This window comes from Zingiber officinale, chromosome 7A, assembly GCF_018446385.1.
Source record: "Zingiber officinale cultivar Zhangliang chromosome 7A, Zo_v1.1, whole genome shotgun sequence".
In the NCBI taxonomy this organism is placed as follows: domain Eukaryota; kingdom Viridiplantae; phylum Streptophyta; class Magnoliopsida; order Zingiberales; family Zingiberaceae; genus Zingiber; species Zingiber officinale.
In genome coordinates this window covers 2,920,277-2,943,578 of record NC_055998.1, presented here as the reverse complement: position 1 = coordinate 2,943,578, position 23,302 = coordinate 2,920,277, and positions in this window count along the sequence as shown.

The window sequence follows — 23,302 nt, the reverse complement described above, 5'->3', positions numbered from 1 at the left end:
AGTTAGGATCAAGGTGCATAGTTCTTGTACCTAGATGAGCCTAATTCGAAATTGAGGATCATAGGGAAAATTTGCGTACAAGTCATGTACATTTAGCCCTAAGATTGTGGTCCTAAATTGAATGGTTTAAGATCATTTCAAAATTGATTTGAAAAACCTTGATGAAGCTTTTCTAGTGATAGCATTCATCATTGAGCAAGTTGATACAAAGATGGATTAACTTTGAGCTATTTCAAAGTCTTTCGAACTTTGTATCAAGATTTAAAAATGGAAGTTATTTTCATAGAAAACTATTTTTCCATGATAATATATGTTATGAGGAATGTATCCTCAAAATTTTACAATTTTTGAAATTTTCCATGATTTTTTAGGGTTTCAAAAGAAGAAAAATCGAAATCTTATCGAAGTAGCACCGATGAGTGGAAGATCCCGAGGTCAAACAATGACAATTCCTTTGGTGTGGATCGGTCTGTTGACCGATCCAGTGAAGTTCTGATCGATCTGGTGACCAATCAGAGCGTGCCAAAAAATACTGATTTTCGATTGTTGTCTGAAATTTCAGCTATGGAAGTTGGTGTTTTAGATTTCTGAAGGGTTGAAACTCTCCAAGACATTGTTGGTGCAATGGAGTTGACCTTTAGGGGGAGCTTTACCTATTGGTCAAGAGGGAGTTGACTTTTAGGGGGAGTTTTTACTCATCAAGATTTCTGAGGATGAGTGATATGAGATTATCACTAAGGGTTTCAAGGGGGAGAATGTTGTCTTTAGTATCAAGGGGGAAATTAAGGGTTTCAATGAAAGGTATGGGACTTTCATTAGGAAGAAACTCTTGACCTTTATTCACTCTTTTTAATGTATGTCAAAAAGGGGGAGAATGTCTAGAGAATGTTCAGAGAATGCTGGAGAACTATTGGAAAACCTAAGTTAGGTTATCGGGTTAACCTAACTTGATTATGGTTTTTGTCAAACATCAAAAAGGGGGAGATTGTTGGTGCAACCTTAGGTCAAGGTTGACATGGATGACCCGACTCGAGTTGACTTGACTCGAGTTGTATTTTGATGTTTGACGAGAATAGAAAAGTTGTATTTTGATGTTTGACAAGAATACAAACTTGGGAGATTGTGGGTGCAACCTTTGGTCAAGGTTGACCTGGTTGACCCGACTTGAGTTGACCTGATTCGGCAAAAGTCCAAGTATGGAGACTTGGCATGGAAAAGTCCAAGCAGGGAGCTTGGCACGGGAAAAAGTCCAAGTATGGAGACTTGGCACAGGAAAAGTCCAAGTATGGAGACTTGGCACGGAAAAGTCCAAGCAGGGAGCTTGGCACGGGAAAAAGTCCAAGTATGGAATCTTGGCACATGAGGTCAAAGAGGGCTAGGGAGTTCGTTCACTGGACTGGACAAAGTCGGAGAGGGCTCGGTAGCTCGTTCTCCGGACTAGGTCAGAGAGGGTTTGGTAGCTCGTTCACTGGACCGGACGAAGTCGGAGAGGGCTCGGTAGCTCGTTCTCCGGACTAGGTCAGAGAGGGCTCGGTAGCTCGTTCTCTGGACCGGACGAAGTCGGAGAGGGCTCTGTAGCTCGTTCTCCAGACTAGGTCAGAGAGGGCTCGGTAGCTCGTTCTCTGGACCGGACGAAGTCGGAGAGGGATCGGTAGCTCGTTCTCCGGACTAGGTCAGAGAGGGCTCGGTAGCTCGTTCTCTAGACTAGAAAGGCTTTAGGGTTAGGACTGGGAAGTGCCAAACCTACCTTACATAGGCATTGGATCAGTCTGTTGAACGATCCAGTGATACTATGGATATCTGATCGGTCAACAGATCGATCCAGTGATACTGTGGTTATTTGATTGGTCTGGTGACTGATCAGTAACCAAACAGTAGCTTTCTGTGGGTTATCTGATCGGTCTGATGATCGATCAGTAACCAAACAGTAGTTCACCGTAAGTTATCTGATCGATCTGTAGACCGATCAGGAAGCGATGGGATTCAGAAAACAATAGGGGGATCGGTCTGTGGACCGATCCACCTATAGGCTGATCGGTCCATAGACCGATCAGGGATTTCCTGGACCGATCAGGCCATAGCCTGATCGGTCGAGGCCTAGCCGTTGAGTCACAACGGCTAGATTTCTGTGTCTTCTTTGTCTTCTTCGCAGGTTCAGGTTATAAATCGAGGTCGAAGGCCTCTACAAAAAAAAGAAGGGGGAACTTACTACTCTTGACTGCGATCTGAGCTTTGCTGAGCTCTTCATTCCTGAAGTTTCGTGTGAGCTTCCCTCGGCTGGTTCTCTGATCAGCTGCTGTTGGCATCCGTGAAGTTGCTGCTTCATCAACGGACCCCAGTCGACTAGAAGGCAAGCAAAACTCGGTAGGGTGTTTTTACATTCATATTGCCCTTGGTTTCTTGCTTTATTTCTTGCACTCTGATCTTGCTGTTGCAAAAGAAATTGTGGCGAGGTTTCTCCACCCAGAAGGAGTTTTTATTAGCCGGTTTTTCCGGGGTCTCATCCACCGACGGATTGATAGGATTCGTCCACCTTACGGACACGCTGAGGAGTAGGAGTATCATCTCCGAACCTCGTTATATCGTCGTGTTTGAGGTTTGATCTTCTCCGTTTTCGTTTCTGCTTTTTATTTCCTCTGCGCTAACTCAAATTGTAGGAAGAAACGAGAATTTGGAGTCGGCTATTCACACCCCCCTCTCTAGCTGCGACCGAGGATCCTAACATTTACAACCCTACAACCCCAACATGTACAACAATAAGATGGATCACTATTCCTTATTTAATTGAATATGACCCATAGACATTGACTTATAAGATGGATCTCAAAGTGCATATTTCACATATGATCAAAAGGAGATAAGAGAAAAAAAAAAGGAATTGACTTTTGATAATCCTAAACTCACATCTAGATATAAATTTATTTTGTAGTCCAAGTTTGCTTTTCAATATATTACTAAAAGACAAAAGTTCCATGAATAATATAGTGATGTTATTCCTGAGCCTTTTGTTAGAGCAATCTTGCTCCAAGTATCATTTACTTTTGACGTTTAGCTAAATAAAGTTTAAGTTAGGCAATGTTGGTTCTCTAACATGAATGTTGAGTAACAGATACAAAGGAAAGTATAGATATGAAGATTTGGTAAGGAAAGTCCAAGAAGATAGTCTTGGTGAATGAAGTCCTGGAGCGTGACTCTTGGCGGTGAAGTCCTGGAGGTGCGGCCTAGCAAAAGAAGACTTTGTATGACATAGTCGAAGGAATCACTTAAAGGCAAGCACAAGGACGAGGAGTCACGGGCTCGGAAGCATCCTAAGGGTGTGAGGCTGATGGAAGGTGCTTGAAGGTGTAAATCTAAGCTAAGGGTAAATTTCAAGTATGAAAGAATCATAGTTGAGTTGTTTAAAACTTAACTTAAGGCGTATTAGTCGACTGATGCTTGTATCAGAAACTCATAAAGAGTTTGCAGCAGCCTATCAGTCAACTGATACATGAAGCAGTCGACTGATAAAGTACCGTTAGTTTGATGACGTATATAATCACCAAATATTTTGAAAGGAATAGTAGCCTTTATTAGTTATTAGTCGACTGATGCATCCATTAGTTGACTGGTGATCGGAGTTTTTAGCGTCAAATATAAAAAGCTTGAGAGCTTAGAGAGAAGACACCCATTTATGCAAAAACATCCTTAAGCTCTCTTAGTGATCTTCAAGCTTCTATACTCTTAATCTCTTCCTTATAAGCTCATTTTTCATCTTGTAAGAGGAAAATATCATCTTATAAAGTTTTCTCCAACTTCGTGCTTGATTCGAGAAGGAGAAGTTCATAGTAGAAGTGTGCTCATCGGTGTGGATCCTTGGAGTAGTCACCCTTAGGATCTTTGATTTTCATTCTAGCTTTTCCATTGTTTGTGTTTCCGCTAACAAAGTTGTAGAAAGAAATCGAAGAAAGGGTATTCACCCCACGTATCTAGACACAAAGGTTCCAACAAGTGGTATAAGAGCCCGGATCGTCTCGGAAGAACTCACCATCAACCGAAGCATCAAGATGATATTTTAAGAGAAATATAGCACCGCTCAACCACCATTCTTTGATGACACTGACTTTGTATATTGAAAAAGTAGGATGGAGTATTACTTAATAAATGATATTGAAAATTAATTTAGTGTTGTAGATGGATTCGAAAATCCAAAGGATGAGTTTAGAGCACTTCTTCCAACCAAGGATTGAACAAAAGAGATGTCAAAGAAGGATCAAGCAAATGCAAATGCTACAACAACCTTATAATGTGGACTCTCCAAGGAGCAATTAAGCAAAGTAGGACCATTCAACTTCGTCAAAGAGTTTTGGGAAAAATTCATTGAGTTAAATGAAGGATATAGTGAATCAAGGAGAGCGAAGAGAGATCTCTTGGTGGGTGATAACTAACATTTGGATATTTTATTTTATGATCATAACTCAGTATTTCCACTCTCTTATGTATCTAATTATATGTTTTTAGTGCATTTCATGCAGTTGAATTTTTGTTAACCTCCATTTCAATTCTTGTACATTTTATGAATATTTTGGATATTATTAATTATATTGTATTTTACAAGAATTGAGGGAGGCAACAATTAAGAGGAAGAACATGGGTTTGATCAAGTCATGGTGTGGGTCAATTGCCAAATGGCTAGAATGGATCAAGAGAAGAAGAAGCTAATTTAAAAGTCCAAATAAAGAAACCCTAAAACTCTATTGTAATTGAACTAGTTCAAATTGGTTAAGTGGTTCAATTTGGTTCAGCTCAATCGGTTTAGCCGAACTGACCTGTTCAATTAAAGCTTAAATGGAGTCTGGTTCAATTGCAATTAAGAGGAGAGATTTTGGTTTAGTTGGTACCAACCGGTTCAAGTGAACCAGCCAATTCAAGTGGAGCTTTAAAGGACGAATGCGGTTCAGCAAACATCGGGCTCAGGCATTTCTCATTTATTGTGCACGTCATCTTCTCCCCACAACCCCCAAATCGCCCGACTTCCCAATCAACTTGAAGCAGCAACGAAGAGACATTCCTACTAGCGGTTGTGAGTGATGGCAATGACATTCTAACTGTGCTCAACTCACCGGGCTAGTTCTTCAGTGAGTCTCCTACCTCTATTTCTCCCTTGATTCCCTGCTTGAGCGGTCGCGGAAATAGGGCTTCAAAGAGGTAGTGGCAGCAGTGAATTTCGATCATCTCCAGCTCATCAAAGTGGTTCTCCGGTGTTGTCCTTCACCTCTCAGTGTCCTTCCAACACTCTTGCACTCCGTGGTTTAGGCGAGCAACGGAAGAAGTGGCGGAGACAGTACATGTTGGATCGAAACGTGCTAGAGGGGGGGGGGGGGTGAATAGCGCTCGCGACTATCGTGTTCGATTATCGGAATCGTAAAAACTCATTCAGAAATTATGCAGCGGAAAATAAATAAAAAGGACACGAAGGATTTACTTCGTTCGGAGCCTGTGACGACTCCTACTCGAAGGCCCGTGATCCTTGATCGCTTCCGGTGGACAACAACTATAAGTTCGTTAAAAGTACAATAAGAGATTTACAATTGTAAGCACAAAAAGAAATTATACCGACAATAACAGAATGAAAGCTGATGTTACAGGTTGTCGGTATGTCGCAACAGCAACTCGGAATGATCTTGTTAGTAGCACGTTGAAGAGAGGAAGCCTGGGAGTTGATGTTCCTCAATGCTGCTCGAAGTCCCCTTATAAAGGGCATCCAAGGCGCCTTGAAAGCCTCCGAAGGCACCTCCATAGTTTCGAGTCCACCGTGCAGATGAGCGCTGACCATTCTGCGCTTATCACCTTGAAGGCGCCTTCATAGGTCTTCAAGGCGCCTTCCAAGGCGCCTCCATAGCCAACCGAGGCGCCTTCAGCCCTGCTTCGCGGCCAGGTCAGCTTTTGCACCCGAGGCGCCTCCAAGCTCCATAGAGGTGCCTCGAACACTGTTCATCCGAGGGAAAACTTCGTTATTTTGTACCTGCAGGACATGTTAGTCCCAAACAATATCCTGCAACACAAAGTTAGCATAAAACAGCAGTATGAATATGATAAAGAATATTATGGCAGTCTCCGGACTGTCCGGGTTTGACTTCGGATTTCCGTCCGGAAACCCTAGGTCGACCCGACGCCTACTGTTCCCTCTACGGGGAACGCGTCCTCACCTACTCCACTCAGGAGATTTACCTGCTGCTAGTGCGATTCTCCAGATCGACTGGACTTTTGCTGAGCACTCGACGCTTTCGGACTTTCTGCTGGACATCCACTTCCCGGCTAGTCCAGTCTTTCACCTGGTTCGTGACACCAGGACTTTCCACCTAGGGTTACCACACCCTAGGACTTTTGCCTGAAGCCATCGAGGTGCCAAGACTTTTCGCATAGGGTTACCACCCCCTATGACCTAGGGTTACCACCCCCTAGGGTTTTCCCTTTGCCTAACCGCAGCTAGGACTTTTCTCCACCTAGGTTACCGCCCCCTAGGACCTAGGGTTACCACCCCCTAGGGTTTTCACCTGCATAACCGCAATTAGGACTTTCCTGAAACACTTATTCTACATGTTAGATAACAACAAGATGTTGGTGCAGGAAGCATCCGACGATCAAACCTAAGTTTTGATAATGACAAAGGGATTCTAAGTTAAGATTCTCTGTTATCTAACATGTTGAATGAGTGTTTCAGGAAAGTCCTAACTGCGGTTAGGCAGGTGAAAACCCTAGGGGATGATAACCCTAGGTCCTAGGGGTTGGTAACCCTAGGTGGAGAAAACCCTAGGGGTGGTGACCCTAGGCAAAGGGATAAAACCCTAGGGGTGGTAACCTAGGTGGAAAGTCTGGTGTCACGAACTATGGACAGCCGGGAAGCGATGTCCAGCAGAAAGTCAGGCGTCGGTCGAGAAGTCGATCTGAAGATCGACGGCGGCAAATCTCCGAGTGGTAGGTGAGGCGTTCGTGAAGGCGAGTCGACCTCGGTCGGACTCGGACGGATCCGAGACTGTCTATACTTCATTTATCATATTTATTGTGCTAACTTTGTGTTGCAGGGTAGTGTTTGGGACTAATGTATCTTGCAGGTGCAAAGGAGCAACCTAAAGCCTCGGATGAACAGTGTCCGAGGCGCCTTCATGGAGCTTGGAGGCGCCTCGGGTGCAAGGCTGGAGCTGGCTGCGAGAAGCTGCTCAAGGCGCCTTGATAAACAGTGGAAGGCGCCTTGAACAGATGAAGGCGCCCTGGTGAACAGTGGAAGGCGCCTTGAATCTGTGATAAAGTTCGACCAGGTCAGTTCTGATCTACGTGGGTGACGCGGCCAGCCTGGAGGCGCCTTGAAGGGGTTTAAGGCGCCTTGAACATCCTTTATAAGAGGGGTTCGAGCAGCAGCAAAGAACAATGAAAGAAATAGCTTCCTCGTGCTATGTTCAGCTCAAATATTGATTCCGAAGTACTGCTACAACATTCCGACAACCCGGAGCTCAGATTTTTCTACCACTGTTGTCGATATAACTTTAATTACAGTTACATTTGTAATTAGTTTGTAATAATTATACGAGCTTATAGTTGTTGCCCACGGAAAGCAATCAAGGATTGCGGGCCTTCGAGTAGGAGTCGCCTTAGGTTCCGAACGAAGTAAATTCCCTGTCTCTGTGTTTGACTATTTTTATTCCGCTGCTTATTACTCTGTTAATTTCTCGTACGATTTACGGATTCAAAAAATGAAATAGCCGTGAGCGCTATTCACCCCCCCTCTAGCGCGGTCTTCAAAATCTTTTAAACTCAATTTCAAAATTATTTTCAAAATTACTTCAAAAATCTTTTAAACTCAATTTCAAAATTATTTTCAAAATTACTTCAAAATTCTTTTGAACTCAATTTCAAAATTATTTTCAAAATTACTTCAAAAATTTTTTAAACTCAATTTCAAAATTATTTTCAAAATTATTTTCAAAATTACTTCAAAAATCCTTCAAAATCATTTTAAAAATCTTCTAAAACTTCATTTCAAAATTATTTGAAAAGTCTTTCAAAATCATTTTAAAAATCTTTTAAAACTTCATTTCAAAATTATTTGAAAAATCTTTCAAAAGCATTTTAAAAATCTTTTAAAACTTCATTTCAAAATTATTTGAAAAGTCTTTCAAAATCATTTTAAAAATATTTTAAAATTTCATTTCAAATTTATTTGAAAAATCTTTTCAAAATCATTTCAAAATCCTTAAAACTTAATTTCAAAATTCTTTTAAAATTTATTTGAAAAATCTTTTCAAAATCATTTCAAAATCTTTAAAACTTAATTTCAAAATTCTTTTAAAATTTATTTGAAAAATATTTTCAAAATCATTTCAAAATCTTTAAAACTTAATTTCAAAATTCTATTAAAATTTATTTTAAAAGACTTTTGCTAAGTAAATTGAGACTTCAAATTTCTTTACAAACAATGTGGCTCCAAATTTTTTTTTTTTTAAAAAAATCTAGCTAAGTTTCTCTAACTTTAGTTAGGTTTGTCTTTCTAAAAACAACCAAGTCTCAAAAGTGGCTAAAGGCATCATTCAAAATCATCCATATATTAGCCTTTTAAACTTAGGTGAAAAATATTTCATTTAACTAAGTTTCACAAGCCTTCTTCTACCTTCTCTCAAAAAGATTGTTTTCTTAAAATCTTAAAACTTGCTTTCAACTGATTTTTGATATATGGCAAAGGGGGAGAGTAGAAGAAAATTCAAAGAAATTCAAAGAATTAAAGAAAATTGAAAGAAATTCAAATTTTAAAAAGTGAGCTTTTATTAAGGGGGAGTCTTTATATTAAGGGGGAGCTCTGCACTTAATTTAGCTCTGCACTTAACTATCATTATGCTTGTATTTTCATGCTTATCTTTTAATGACATTATTTTCTTAACTTTGAATTTTTGTTGCCATAATAAAAAAGGGGGAGATTGTTGGTGCAGGAAGCATCCGACGATCGAACCTAAGTTTTGATAATGGCAAAGGGATTCAAAGTTAAGATTCTCTGTTATCTAACATGTTGAATGAGTGTTTCAGTAAAGTCCTAACTGCGGTTAGGCAGGTGAAAACCCTAGGGGGTGGTAACCCTAGGTCCTAAGGGGTGGTAACCCTAGGTGGAGAAAAGTCATAGCTGCAGTTAGGCAAAGGGAAAAACCCTAGGGGGTGGTAACCCTAGGTCATAGGGGGTGGTAACCCTATGCGGAAAGTCTTGGCAGGTCGATGACTTCAGGCAAAAGTCCTATGGGGTGGTAACCCTAGGTGGAAAGTCCTGGTGTCGCGAACCAGGTGAAAGACTGGACTGGCCGGGAAGCGGATGTCCAGCAGAAAGTCTAGAAGCGTCGAGTGCTGAGCAAAAGTCCAGTCGATCTGGAGGATCGACTGGCAACAGGTAAATCTCCTGAGTGGAGTAGGTGAGGACGCGTTCCCCGTAGAGGGAACAGTAGGCGTCGGGTCGACCTAGGGTTTCCGGTCGGAAACCCGAAGTCAGACTCAGATAGTCCGGAGACTGTCTATACTTTATTTATCATATTTATTGTGCTAACTTTGTGTTGCAGGGTAGTGTTTGGGACTAACGTATCTTGCAGGTGCAAAGGAGCAACCTAAAGCCTCGGATGAACAGTGTCCGAGGCGCCTTCATGGAGCTTGGAGGCACCTCGGGTGCAAGGCTGGAGCTGGCTGCGAGAAGCTGCTCAAGGCGCCTTGATGAACAGTGGAAGGCGCCCTGGTGAACAGTGGAAGGCGCATTAAATCTGTGATAAAGTTCGACCAGGTCAGTTCTGATCTACGCGGGTGACGCGGCCAGCCTGGAGGTGCCTTGGAGGGGTTTAAGGTGCCTTGAACATCCTTTATAAGAGGGGTTCGAGCAGCAGCAAAGAACAACGAAAGAAATAGCTTCCTCGTGCTGTGTTCAGCTCAAATATTGATTCCGAAGTACTGCTGCAACATTCCGACGACCCGGAGCTCAGATTTTTCTACCACTGTTGTTGGTATAACTTTAATTACAGTTACATTTGTAATTAGTTTGTAATAATTATACGAGCTTATAGTTGTTGTCCACGGAAAGCGATCAAGGATCGCGGGCCTTCGAGTAGGAGTCGCCTTAGGCTCCGAACGAAGTAAATTCCCTGTGTCTCTGTGTTTGACTGTTTTTATTCCGCTGCTTATTACTCTGTTAATTTCTTGTACGATTTACGGATTCGAAAAATGAAATAGCCGCGAGCGCTATTCACCCCCCCCCCCCTCTAGCGCGGTCTCGATCCAACACAAGACTTAACTTTGAACCCTTTGCCATTATCAAAACTTGGGTTCGATCGTCGGATGCTTCCCGCACCAACAATCTCCCCCTTTTTGATTATGGCAACCCAAATTCAAAGTTAAGTAAAAACAAATATTAAATAAACGAATAGATGAAAACATTTAAAGCAAGCTTAGCAAATTTGCTAAAGTAAACTCTATGAATTTAAAGTATAGTACCAAGTAAATGCTCCCCCTTAATTGTTACTCTCCCTTTAATATTCATTGTTTTAAATTTGAATTGAATTTTATTGAGTATTTGAATTTTCCTATGTTAGAGTGTATACTAAAAGCCTAGCTTTTGGTATAAACATTTATCTAGAAATAAGAATCACATTGGTCAAATGTCTACATTTGTGATAAATGTAGTTGTTCAATTAATTTATATTGTAGATAACATGGTGTGTGGTGTCACACACAGAGGATCATGTTATCAGTACCTTATAAATTATAAACAGTAGCTCACGACCAAGATGGAAAGGAACAAACCATTTGAAGGTCGTAGTATAATTAGGTATTAGTTTATCTTAACTATATAATTACACTAGTACACTTAGAGTGTATTGAGTAGGACCATTAGAGGTCGTTTCTTTTATACTGACTTTATAAAGAAATAAAGACCTCAGTTATTATGGAAGTGTGTGCTCTTAATCCTAATATAATAACAAACACATATATTTGATATTTATTTCTTTAATTTGTCAATGGGTGAGATTTAGTTCGATGAATCAATAAGCCCGATAAGTTGGGAAATGATATCACTTATAGTGTGTGTTGTTGATTATAGAAGGAAACTGTGTCCTAGAGATACTAGGTTGAGAATGTCCCCAAGAGGAGCTCAAAAGGATTGTCATGTTAAACCCTGCAGGTGGACTTAGTCCGACATGACGATGAAGTTGAGTGGTACTACTCTCGGAACTAGATATTAATTAAGTGAGTTGTCAGTAACTTACTTAATTAATGGACATTTGTTATCTTAAACACAGGGAGACGAACACACTCATAATAAGAAGGAGCCCAAAATGTAATTTGGGATTGGTACGGTAGTTCAATAATAGTTCTCTAGTGGAATGAATTATTATTGATAAAATTAAAGTTGTGTGTTCGGGGCGAACACGGGATGCTTAATTTTATCGGGAGACCAAAACCAATTCCTCCTCTCGGTCCCTATCGTAGCCTCTAGTATATAGAGATTTATACCCACCGCATACCCACCTTCTTACCCATCCAATGGGGCCGGCCAAGCTAGCTTGGAACCCAAGCTAGGGCCGGCCAAGACCAAGTGGATGAGCCATGAAGGTGGCCGGCCAAAGCTTGGGTCCCAAGCTTAGGTGGCCGACCACTAGAATATTAAAAAGGATTTTTATTAAAATTATTTCTTATGTGGATATCATGTTTTTAAAAGAGAGTTAAAAAATTAAAAATTTCCTTTTATAACTTTCTACAAAAGATTAAGAGAAGAGATTAATCTCTTTCCTTATTTGTAGTTTAAAAGGATGGTTTTAATTTTTGGTAAAAACTTTCCTTATTTGTAAATCATCTACATGATTAAAAGAGAGTTTAAAATTTGAAATCTTTCCTTATTTGTTGATTAAAGGAGGATTTTAAATTTTAAGAAAACTTTCCTTTTAAACATGTTCATGATTTAAAAGAGAGTTTAAAAATTAAATATTCTCTTTTATAAGTTTCTACAAAAGATTAAGAAAAGATTTGATATCTTTCCTTATTTGTAGATTGAAAGAAATTTTAATTTTTAGAGATAACTTTCTTTTTATCCACATGTTTAAAAGAAAGATTTTAATTTATTAAATTTCCTTTTTATAAACCAATCATGAAGGGATAAAATTATTGGAGAAATTTTTATAAATTTCCGGAAACAAATTAGGAAGTTTTAATTCTTGTTTAATTAAAACTCTCCTTGATTTGAGGAAATAAGTGGCCGGCCATGTTTTAGTGAGAAGAAAAATTATTTTAATTAAAATAAATTTTTCCTTTTCATGGCAAAAGAATTAAGGAAGTTTTTATTAAAATTTCCTTATTTGCCAAGACCAAGGATTATAAAAGAGGAGGTAGAGGAGCCTTCAAGGGTGAACAACCTCTATTATTTTCTCCCTCTTTTCTTCCTTGGTGTGGCCGGCCTCCTTTCTTTTCTCTTCTCTCCATCTTGTGGCCGGACCTCTCTTCCTCCTTGAAGATCAAGTGGTGGCCGGATTTTAGCTTGGAGAAGAAGGAGAGAAAGCTTACATCCCTTGGAGCTTGATTGATGGAAAAAGATCTTCATCTCTTGGAAGCATAGTGCTTGGCCGAAACTTGAAGAAAGGAGAAGAAGGTGCTTTGGTGGTTTCTCATCTCGGAAGATCGTTGCCCACACAACGTCCGAGGTTAGAAGAGGAATACGGTAGAAGATCAAGAGGTTTTTCTACAAGGTATAACTAGTAATTTTTCTTTCCGCATCATACTAGTTATTAATGGAAATAATATCAAATACAAGAGGCTTACGATTCTAGTATTTCGAATATGTTTTTCGAAGTTGTGTTCTTTTATTTTTCTTTTCCTTGTGATTTGATTGTTCTTTTTGGTTGACCTAAACTTATTTTAGGAAATTAAATATTAGCTTTCCATAAAAGGTTTTGTCTAGTCGGTGGTAGTTGTTCCCATATCCAAGAAGGCCATGTGCCTCGCCACGTCAGTACTGGGAACCAATTATGGAAATTAATATTTAATGGAATTAATAACTTAGGTGATTTGGATCAAACGTGTTAAGTTTCGCAGGAGATCCAAGTCTAAACCTTAAAGAACAAATAGATTAAGTTTTGGATCAAACGTGTTAAGTTCCGCAGGCGATCCAAAATTTAATTTAAAAGAACACATGGTAGCTAGGAAAAGGTTCAGACCTTTGTACAAAATTTTTGTACAGTGGAACCTCTAGGTTTTCCGAGTAGCAACCAACAATTGGTATCAGAGCTAGGGTTTTGCCTCTGTGTATTTGGTATTAGGTTAATTATGCACATGTCATACATAATTTAGGCAGGTTAATAGTAGGATGTGCTAACTTTGTGGATGCAGGATCCAACTATTATGGCTTTTAATTATTATATGTGTGATTGGACCCTTGGACATGTCAAGGGCATTTATATGTGTGTGCATGATTGTATTAAAATACAGCAGGAGCTGTATTTAGATTTATTAGGATTTTATTTTTGATCTAGATACATGTACATTCCTTTTATGGAATATAGGATCAAAATGTAAAATTCTATTTATGTCATGGATCGAATCTTGCAAAGCGTGGAACCTTCTAAGGACGAGGCGCAGTGGAACTAGGAGCAAGATGGATGCGACACCCGGTGGCGGTGGCCAAATATGGCAGCAGCTTGGGATGACAACACGGAGGACAACTAGAGATAAAAGTCATAATAGTTGAAAATTAGATTTTCTATTTATTGCTTTTATATTGTGCTGTGTGCATGTTAGTTTACAAGTTTAGTAGGCTAGCATAGTTAAAATTCCTCATTTATAAATAACTAAGTGGGAGAGGGATTTTTAAGTAAATCTCATGGTCTCCATTACTGGTTTGTAAGTGATGCAAACAAGCTTGCGCGTTGGCTCTGAGTGCCTTCCTCCATAACGGATGAGCTTGTTTGCAGATCACTAGAACAGACTTTCATTTTTGGATGACTATAGGAAGTTAATTAAGAGCGTGTGATCTTCCCCAACGGAAGGGGCATAATCTTATTAATGGACTTAGTGTCAAGTAATGGTATACACTTAGACACATCTAATAGTATCCTCCCCATCGGAGTCACTGCTATTATTTGTGTAACCAAATGAGACCAACTATTAATTTGTCATAAAACTAGGTTGACAAGATAATAAAATTAAAGGGTTAAAACCCCTCTTACAAATGATTGATTTTGTATACGTCCACACTAACGTGGCATACAAAATTAACGGCGTTTGAGATTATTTTATTTGTCATAAAGTTACGTTGACAAGATAGTTAATGGGTAAAACCCTCCTCTTACAAATGTTGATTTTGTATACGTCCACACTAACGTGGCATGCAAAATTCACGGTGTTTTGAGGTGTTGGTAAATTTAAATAGTATTGTTAGAGGAATCAATATTATTTTAAATTTAGAGTCTTGACCAAATATTTGATTAAAGATAGACCAACTATTAATTTTATTCGTCATAAAGTAAGGATGACGAGATAATAAAATTAAATGATAAAATTTCCTCTTTGAATTTGTATACGTCCACACTAACGTGGCATACAAAATTCATGGGGATTTTTAAGGAGTTGGTCTTAATCAAATATTTTTGTGATTCTTAGGAAGATGGTCAATCCCTAGCTGATATACTTTAGGATAGACTTAGTGGTCCCAATTATAATTGATTGGAAATAGAATTTGGACATTAAGGTAGACTGTCCTCTTAGAACTAAGAACAATATAGGTGTATTTTATTCATTAGTTGATACATGTTTAGTGGAGTTATCTACCGGTACCTGGTGTGTAGATACGGGAGCCACTGATCATGTCTGCAATTCATTGCAGGGTTCCAGGAAACCCGACAACTAAATGAAAGGTAAATCACCGTCCACATGGGCACTACTGTAAAAGTGGTAGCTATTGCAGTGGGAGATGTTTATCCTTTGATAAGAATAAAATATGGATTTTAAGTAATTGTCTTTACGTACCAAGTTTAGAAAGAATCTGATTTCAGTTTCTAAACTATTATAGATATTGTGTCTATTTTGATAACAAAGTTGTTATCAAGAAAAATAGGGAAGTTATCTATTCTGGTATAATGGTTGACAATTTATAATCCAATAACTCCCACGATGCAACAAATGGAAATTAGTAACACATCTTCTAATTTTAAGAGAAAGCAACCTTCGGAAATGAACCAATTATATCTTTGGCATCTAAAAGCTAGGTTATACTTGAGTAGGATTCATTGGTAACTAATGAACTTTTGGGTTCATTGGTAGTGGAAATATTTCCAACCTGCGAGTCTTACTTGGAAGGAAAATAACCAAGAAGCTTTTAAGTCCAAGGGGTATGGAGTCAAAGATATGTTGAAATCGGTTCATTCTGATTTGTGTGATCCTATGACTATCCAGACAAGATGTAGTATTGAATATTTTGTCTATTTTATAGACAACTATTCAAGATACAAATAAATTTACTTAATGTACCGTAAGACTAAGTACTTTGATTAGTTCAAAGAGTACAAGGTTGATGCGGAGAAATGTTAAAGTAAAAAGTCACTATGGAAGATCGTAGTGGCAAGTACCTCTTGGGAGAATTTAGGAGTCATTTATCAGAAGTAGGGATTCAATCCAAACTAACTGCACCTGGTACACCCCAACAGAATGGTGTAGGAAAAGGAAGGTATAGGACTCTTATGGAAATAAGTAGATTGATGAGTTATTAAGAAAATTATCAAATTTGTTTTAAGGATAAACTCTGGAAACGGAAGTGAACATAGTACCTTCCAAATTCATAGCTCTCTACTCATATAGAATTGCTGAATAAGCGTAAGCCTATTTTGAAGCATATTCGGATTCAGGTAGTCCAGCACATATGCTGAAGAGAGACAATGATAAGTTGGACAGGAATTCACTTGTTTGTGGGTTATCCTAGAGAAATGAAAGTAGGTTTATAGTCTTAAAAATCAGAAGGTCATTATTAGCATCAATGATCGATTTTTAGAAAAAGACTATGTAATAAACCTCATGCCCATAAGAAAATTTGTTCTTAAGGAAATAATAAAAGACATGTCTAATCTAGTACCAACTGTACAAGATGAGATACCACAAGGAAACTGCAACACATATCACAAATGATACACAATTGCAGAAAGTGCCTCATCGTAGTGGGAGGGTTGTTAGGCAACCTTAAAAGATTTATTTTTGGGAGAGTTTTTGGACTCGATCCCTAGAGGACATGAATCTGATCTCCGGTCATATGATGAAGCACTCCAAGATAAAGATGCAGCATCTTGGCAAAGAGTAATGAATAAAAGAATTAGAATATATGTATTCTAATAAAATCTGGAAGCTTGTAGAATCACCAAATGGTGTAAAAGCCGTTGGGTATAAAAAGGTCTATAATAGGAAAAGAGGGATAGACAGGAAGGTAGTAACTTTCAAAGCAAGGCTTGATGAAAAAGGAAACTTTTTCACTGGTAGTCATGCTTAAGTTTATCCGGATTCTTTTATCTATTTGGCAAGAGGATGTCAAGACAGCATTCCTTAATGGAAGTTTTGAAGAAAGCATCCATATAAAGCAACCAGAAGGGTTCATTGCAAAGGGCTAAGAGCATCTTGTGTAAGCTCAATCAGTCTATGGACTGAGGCAAAGCTTCAAGGTCTTGGAACATCCGGTTTATCAAAGTAATCCAGATCTATGGATTTATTTAGTAACTGGATAAGTCTTGTGTATACAAAAGGTGTGATGGAAGCGTGGTGGTATTTCTTGTACTATACGTAGATAACATTTTTGGTAGTTGGAAACAATATCAAAATGTTGTCAGAAGTAAGGGTATGGTTGTCCAAATAATTCGATATAAAGGACTTGGGAGAATGTATATATTTTTGAGATCAAAATTATAAGGGATCGAAAGAAAAATATATTTTACTTATCCCAAGCTTGATACATCGGAAAATCCTTGCTCGTTTTAAGCATGCAAAACTCCTCGAAAGGTTTCTTACTTTTTAAGGATGGAGTAACTTTATCTAAAGATATGTCTCTGTAGACATCAAAGGAGATAAAGAAAATAAAGGCAGTTCTTTATGCTACGGCTGTTGGAAGCCTAATGTATGCTATGTACGAGATCAGAAATCTGTTTTGCCAAAGGCATAGTTAGCGGATATCAAAATAACCCTGGACAAGGACAGTGGATTGCAGTAAAGCATATATTGAAGTACCTTAGAGGCACTAGAGAATATATGCTAGCTTACAAGGCAGTTATTTTGGTCCTTGTGGGTTGCATGGATTTTGACTTCCAATCGGATAGGGACAATAATAAGTCAACCTCGGGGTTTTGTGTTTACTTTAGGAGGTAAAGTCATAACTATGGAAGAGTGATAAGCATAGGTGTTTTTCTGGACTCCACCATAGAAGCTTAGTATATGGCAAGCCTCTGAGGTAGCCATAAAAGCTGAATGACTCAATAACCTCAAGATAGACTTAGATATGATTTCTGGTTTGTCCAAAAATTATTACAATTTATTGTAATAATGTTGGTGCAGTAGCAAACTCGAAGAAACCATAAGTCTATAAGGCAAGTAAACACAATAGAGCGCAAGTACCACCCAATACGAGGAATCGTATAAACGAGGAGAAGTTGTTGCCGCCTAGATTGCATCAGGTGATGACCTATAGATCCTTTCATTAAGGTCCTTAAGGCAAGAGCTTTTGATGGGCATGTTGAAGGGATGGGAATCAGATGTATGGCAGCAGATATGGCAGCATAGTCTTTTAGTATAAGTGGGAGATTGTTAGAGTGTATACTAAAAGCCTAGCTTTTGGTATAAACATTTATCTAGAAATAAGAATCACATTGGTCAAATGTCTACATTTGTGATAAATGTAGTTGTTCAATTAATTTATATTGTAGATAACATGGTGTGTGGTGTCACACACAGAGGATCATGTTATCAGTACCTTATAAATTATAAACAGTAGCTCACGACCAAGATGGAAAGGAACAAACCATTTGAAGGTCGTAGTGTAATTAGATATTAGTTTATCTTAACTATATAATTACACTAGTACACTTAGAGTGTATTGAGTAGGACCATTAGAGGTCGTTTCTTTTATACTGACTTTATAAAGAAACAAAGACCTCAGTTATTATGGAAGTGTGTGCTCTTAATCCTAATATAATAACAAGCACATATATTTGATATTTATTTCTTTAATTTGTCAATGGGTGAGATTTAGTTCGATGAATCAATAAGTCCGATAAGTTGGGAAATGATATCACTTATAGTGTGTGTTGTTGATTATAGAAGGAAACTGTGTCCTAGAGATACTAGGTTGAGAATGTCCCCAAGAGGAGCTCAAAAGGATTGTCATGTTAAACCCTGCAGGTGGACTTAGTCCGACATGACGATGAAGTTGAGTGGTACTACTCTCGGAACTAGATATTAATTAAGTGAGTTGTCAGTAACTTACTTAATTAATGGACATTTGTTATCTTAAACACAGGGAGACGAACACACTCATAATAAGAAGGAGCCCAAAATGTAATTTGGGATTGGTACGGAAGTTCAATAATAGTTCTCTAGTGGAATGAATTATTATTGATAAAATTAAAGTTGTGTGTTCGGGGCGAACACGGGATGCTTAATTTTATCGGGAGACCAAAACCAATTCCTCCTCTCGGTCCCTATCGTAGCCTCTAGTATATAGAGATTTATACCCACCTATACCCACCTTCTTACCCATCCAATGGGGCCGGCCAAGCTAGCTTGGAACCCAAGCTAGGGCCGGCCAAGACCAATGGATGAGCCATGAAGGTGGCCGGCCAAAGCTTGGATCCCAAGCTTAGGTGGCCGACCACTAGAATATTAAAAGGATTTTTATTAAAATTATTTCTTATGTGGATATCATGTTTTTAAAGAGAGTTAAAAATTAAAATTTCCTTTTATAACTTTCTACAAAAGATTAAGAGAAGAGATTAATCTCTTTCCTTATTTGTAGTTTAAAAGGATGGTTTTAATTTTTGGTAAAAACTTTCCTTATTTGTAAATCATCTACATGATTAAAAGAGAGTTTAAAATTTGAAATCTTTCCTTATTTGTTGATTAAAGGAGGATTTTAAATTTTAAGAAAACTTTCCTTTTTAAACATGTTCATGATTTAAAAGAGAGTTTAAAAATTAAATATTCTCTTTTATAAGTTTCTACAAAAGATTAAGAAAAGATTTGATATCTTTCCTTATTTGTAGATTGAAAGAGATAACTTTCTTTTTATCCACATGTTTAAAAGAAAGATTTTAATTTATTAAATTTCCTTTTTATAAACCAATCATGAAGGGATAAAATTATTGGAGAAATTTTTATAAATTTCCGGAAACAAATTAGGAAGTTTTAATTCTTGTTTAATTAAAACTCTCCTTGATTTGAGGAAATAAGTGGCCGGCCATGTTTTAGTGAGAAGAAAAATTATTTTAATTAAAATAAATTTTTCCTTTTCATGGCAAAAGAATTAAGGAAGTTTTTATTAAAATTTCCTTATTTGCCAAGACCAAGGATTATAAAAGAGGAGGTAGAGGAGCCTTCAAGGGTGAACAACCTCTATTATTTTCTCCCTCTTTTCTTCCTTGGTGTGGCCGGCCTCCTTTCTTTCTCTTCTCTCCATCTTGTGGCCGGACCTCTCTTCCTCCTTGAAGATCAAGTGGTGGCCGGATTTTAGCTTGGAGAAGAAGGAGAGAAAGCTTACATCCCTTGGAGCTTGATTGATGGAAAAAGATCTTCATCTCTTGGAAGCATAGTGCTTGGCCGAAACTTGAAGAAAGGAGAAGAAGGTGCTTTGGTGGTTTCTCATCTCGGAAGATCGTTGCCCACACAACGTCCGAGGTTAGAAGAGGAATACGGTAGAAGATCAAGAGGTTTTTCTACAAGGTATAACTAGTAATTTTTCTTTCCGCATCATACTAGTTATTAATGGAAATAATATCAAATACAAGAGGCTTACGATTCTAGTATTTCGAATATGTTTTTCGAAGTTGTGTTCTTTTATTTTTCTTTTCCTTGTGATTTGATTGTTCTTTTTGGTTGACCTAAACTTATTTTAGGAAATTAAATATTAGCTTTCCATAAAAGGTTTTGTCTAGTCGGTGGTGGTTGTTCCCATATCCAAGAAGGCCATGTGCCTCGCCACGTCAGTACTGGGAACCAATTATGGAAATTAATATTTAATGGAATTAATAACTTAGGTGATTTGGATCAAACGTGTTAAGTTCCGCAGGAGATCCAAGTCTAAACCTTAAAGAACAAATAGATTAAGTTTTGGATCAAACGTGTTAAGTTCCGCAGGCGATCCAAAATTTAATTTAAAAGAACACATGGTAGCTAGGAAAAGGTTCAGACCTTTGTACAAAATTTTTGTACAGTGGAACCTCTAGGTTTTCCGAGTAGCAACCAACATCCTATTCTCCCCCTTTTCCATATATCAAAAATAAGCAAAAATAGTTATTTGATTTTTAAAGACAGATAACAAGAATTTGAAAACACTTAACAGTTTATAATTTTCATTTCTTATTTTTAGCTAAGTGAAAAGATGATGTTAGCTCTTTGGAAACTTAGTTAAAATTATAAAACTACTAGAAGGTGGAACCTTTTGACAGGTTTTGAAGAGCTGGTAAAACTATACACAGAGAAGTACTTGTTTAGATTTTGAAAATTTGTTGGAGAGAATATTTTTGAAGTCATTTTTAATTTTTGAAAGCAATGAGTTGAATTTTGCAAAATTGTGCTTTACTCAGGAAAGCAAGATTTTACAAAGTTAGATTTCAAAGTGAGCTAAGTTTTAAAATTTTGAAAATGAAGATTGGAGCTTAGCTTAGCTCTTTGCAAGTATTGAATTTTGAAAGCTATAGTTGAGGTTAAAAAAAACTTAGCTTGATTTTAAACAATACTTATTTAAATTTTAGGACAGAAGAGGGAGAAACTAAATGTTTAGTTTATTTAATCAAATTGGTTGGTCCTTAAGTCCAAACATGAGTCAAGTTAAATAGATGTTAAGTTATCTAAATTGTTTTGATCAGGTATCAGAGCCCTAAAGTATAAGCATGCTCAATCTTAGACGTATAAGTTGATGAAAAGTTTAAAGTCTAAAAAAAATTGGATTTGCTTTAACTTTTCAAAGAGTTTAACTTTTAAAGATAATTAAAACCATAAAATTTATTTTAAAAGAAACTTAGCTTGACTCCACTCACACCCCCTTAATTAATGCCACATTAAATCCTTAGAGTTATAGAGTCCAAGCATGTAAATAAAAAAAAATTATTTTATATTTTTCTAATTTACCATCTTACCCATTCTAGGTTTTCAGGCATGTTTAGCTTATGAGTGAGTTTTAGATAAGGTTAACTTTGTTTTAAAATATTGAGTATATAAGTTAGAATTCCAAATAAGTGACCATTTAATTATTTTGAAAATTTAAAAATTAATTGAGTTTATAATTTCAAAGAATTTAAAAACTTCTGAAAACGGTTTTGAAATTAATCTTTCAAAAGATATTTCAAATATTTTTTTTTTAAAAATAAATTTTCAAGTAGTTTTGAAATAATTTTGAAATTAATTTTTCAAGTGATTTTTCAAATGATTTTGAAATGATCATTTTTCAAACAACTTTTGAAATAATTTTCTAAAGGATTCTTTTCAAAGTTTTTTCAAAGGATTTTTAAATGAGTTTAAGGATTTTTAAATAAGTTTTTCAAAGATTTTTCAAAATGTTTTAAAATAAGTTTTTCAAATATTTTTCAAAATGTTTTTTTGAAAGACTTTTCAAATAATTTTGAAATTAAGTTTTTAAAAAATTTTTAAAATAATTTTTTAAAATAATTTTTGAAAGATTTTTCAAATAATTTTATAATGAAGTTTTAAAAGATTTTTTTTTTAATGATTTTTGAAAATAAGTTTTGAAAAATTTTTCAAATAATTTTGTAATGAAGTTTTAAAAGATTTTTAAAATGATTTTTGAAAATAAGTTTTGAAAGATTTTTCAAATAATTTTGTAATGAAGTTTTAAAAGATTTTTAAAATGATTTTTGAAAGGATTTTTAAAAGGATTTTTTTTAAAGGTTTTTTAAAAAAATTTTGAAAGGATTTTTAAAATAATTTTTAAAAAGATTTTTAAAATAATTTTTGAAAGGATTTTTTAAAATAAGTTTTGAAGTAATTTTGAAATTAATTTGAATTTGAATTAATTATCAATTTGTTTTTTAAATACTTAGTCATCTCACCCGATCTAAATTTTCAATCAAGGAAGCTTGTAATTTTTGTGAGATGAATTGAGGTTCAATTTAAGGGTTTGGTTTAACTTTGTGTTAAATTCAGGTTTAGCTTTGGGTTCAACAAGTAAGCATTCTTTGGATAAACTTCTGGGCTATGGTGAGTCACAAGGAACTCATTAAAGTAGCCATGCCTTCGAGGTTTTCCAAATTGTCCTACCCATTGAACTTAATACTAAACCTTGGTCTAACTAGTTAGGATCCATTTAAGGGTAGCTTCGGTCAGTTCCACTTGGCCAAATGCACCAGGTCGAAGCCATATCTTCCTAGACATGCGATGCCCAAGCTTCCCTAACGTACTATCATCCAAAAACTTCACCAGACCGTGGGTCAAGTTAAATCTAGCCTATATTTTTTTTTACTAACCTTAATTACCCTGCCAGATAGTCTACTCTTGTTTACCCATTTCGGGTAGATTAAGTTGGTGGTGCCAGCTATTCTAGATCCTCCATCTATATTTTATTTGATTTGATTTTTAAATTTTGAATTTGAATTTTTGAATTTGATTTTGATTTTTGAATTTTGAATTTATAATTTAATTTCAAAATTTTAATTTGATTTTGAATTTTGAATTTATAATTTAATTTTGAATTTTGAATTTTTTAATTTTGAATTTTGAATTTTTGAATTTTTGAATTTTGAATTTAATTTCAAATTTTTTATTTTGTTTTATTAAGATCATTTTTCTTTTTGCTCCCCCTGGATCATAGCCTCGATATGGTCTATCGAGGTAGTATATTTGATCCTTCGAGACCCAGTATTAGCCAGATCCAATATGATTAACCAAGTTCGACTTGGGGACCCATGCTTGTTTTACGTTTCTATTATTTCTATTTACTAATGACAGGTATGATTTATATTTTGTTTTGGTCTTAAATCCAAGTCCGGATTTGTTGTAAATGGCTCGCTGTTTTCCAAGAATTAGATCCAAATTCTTGGAACCCAAGGTGAACCGTTCCAAC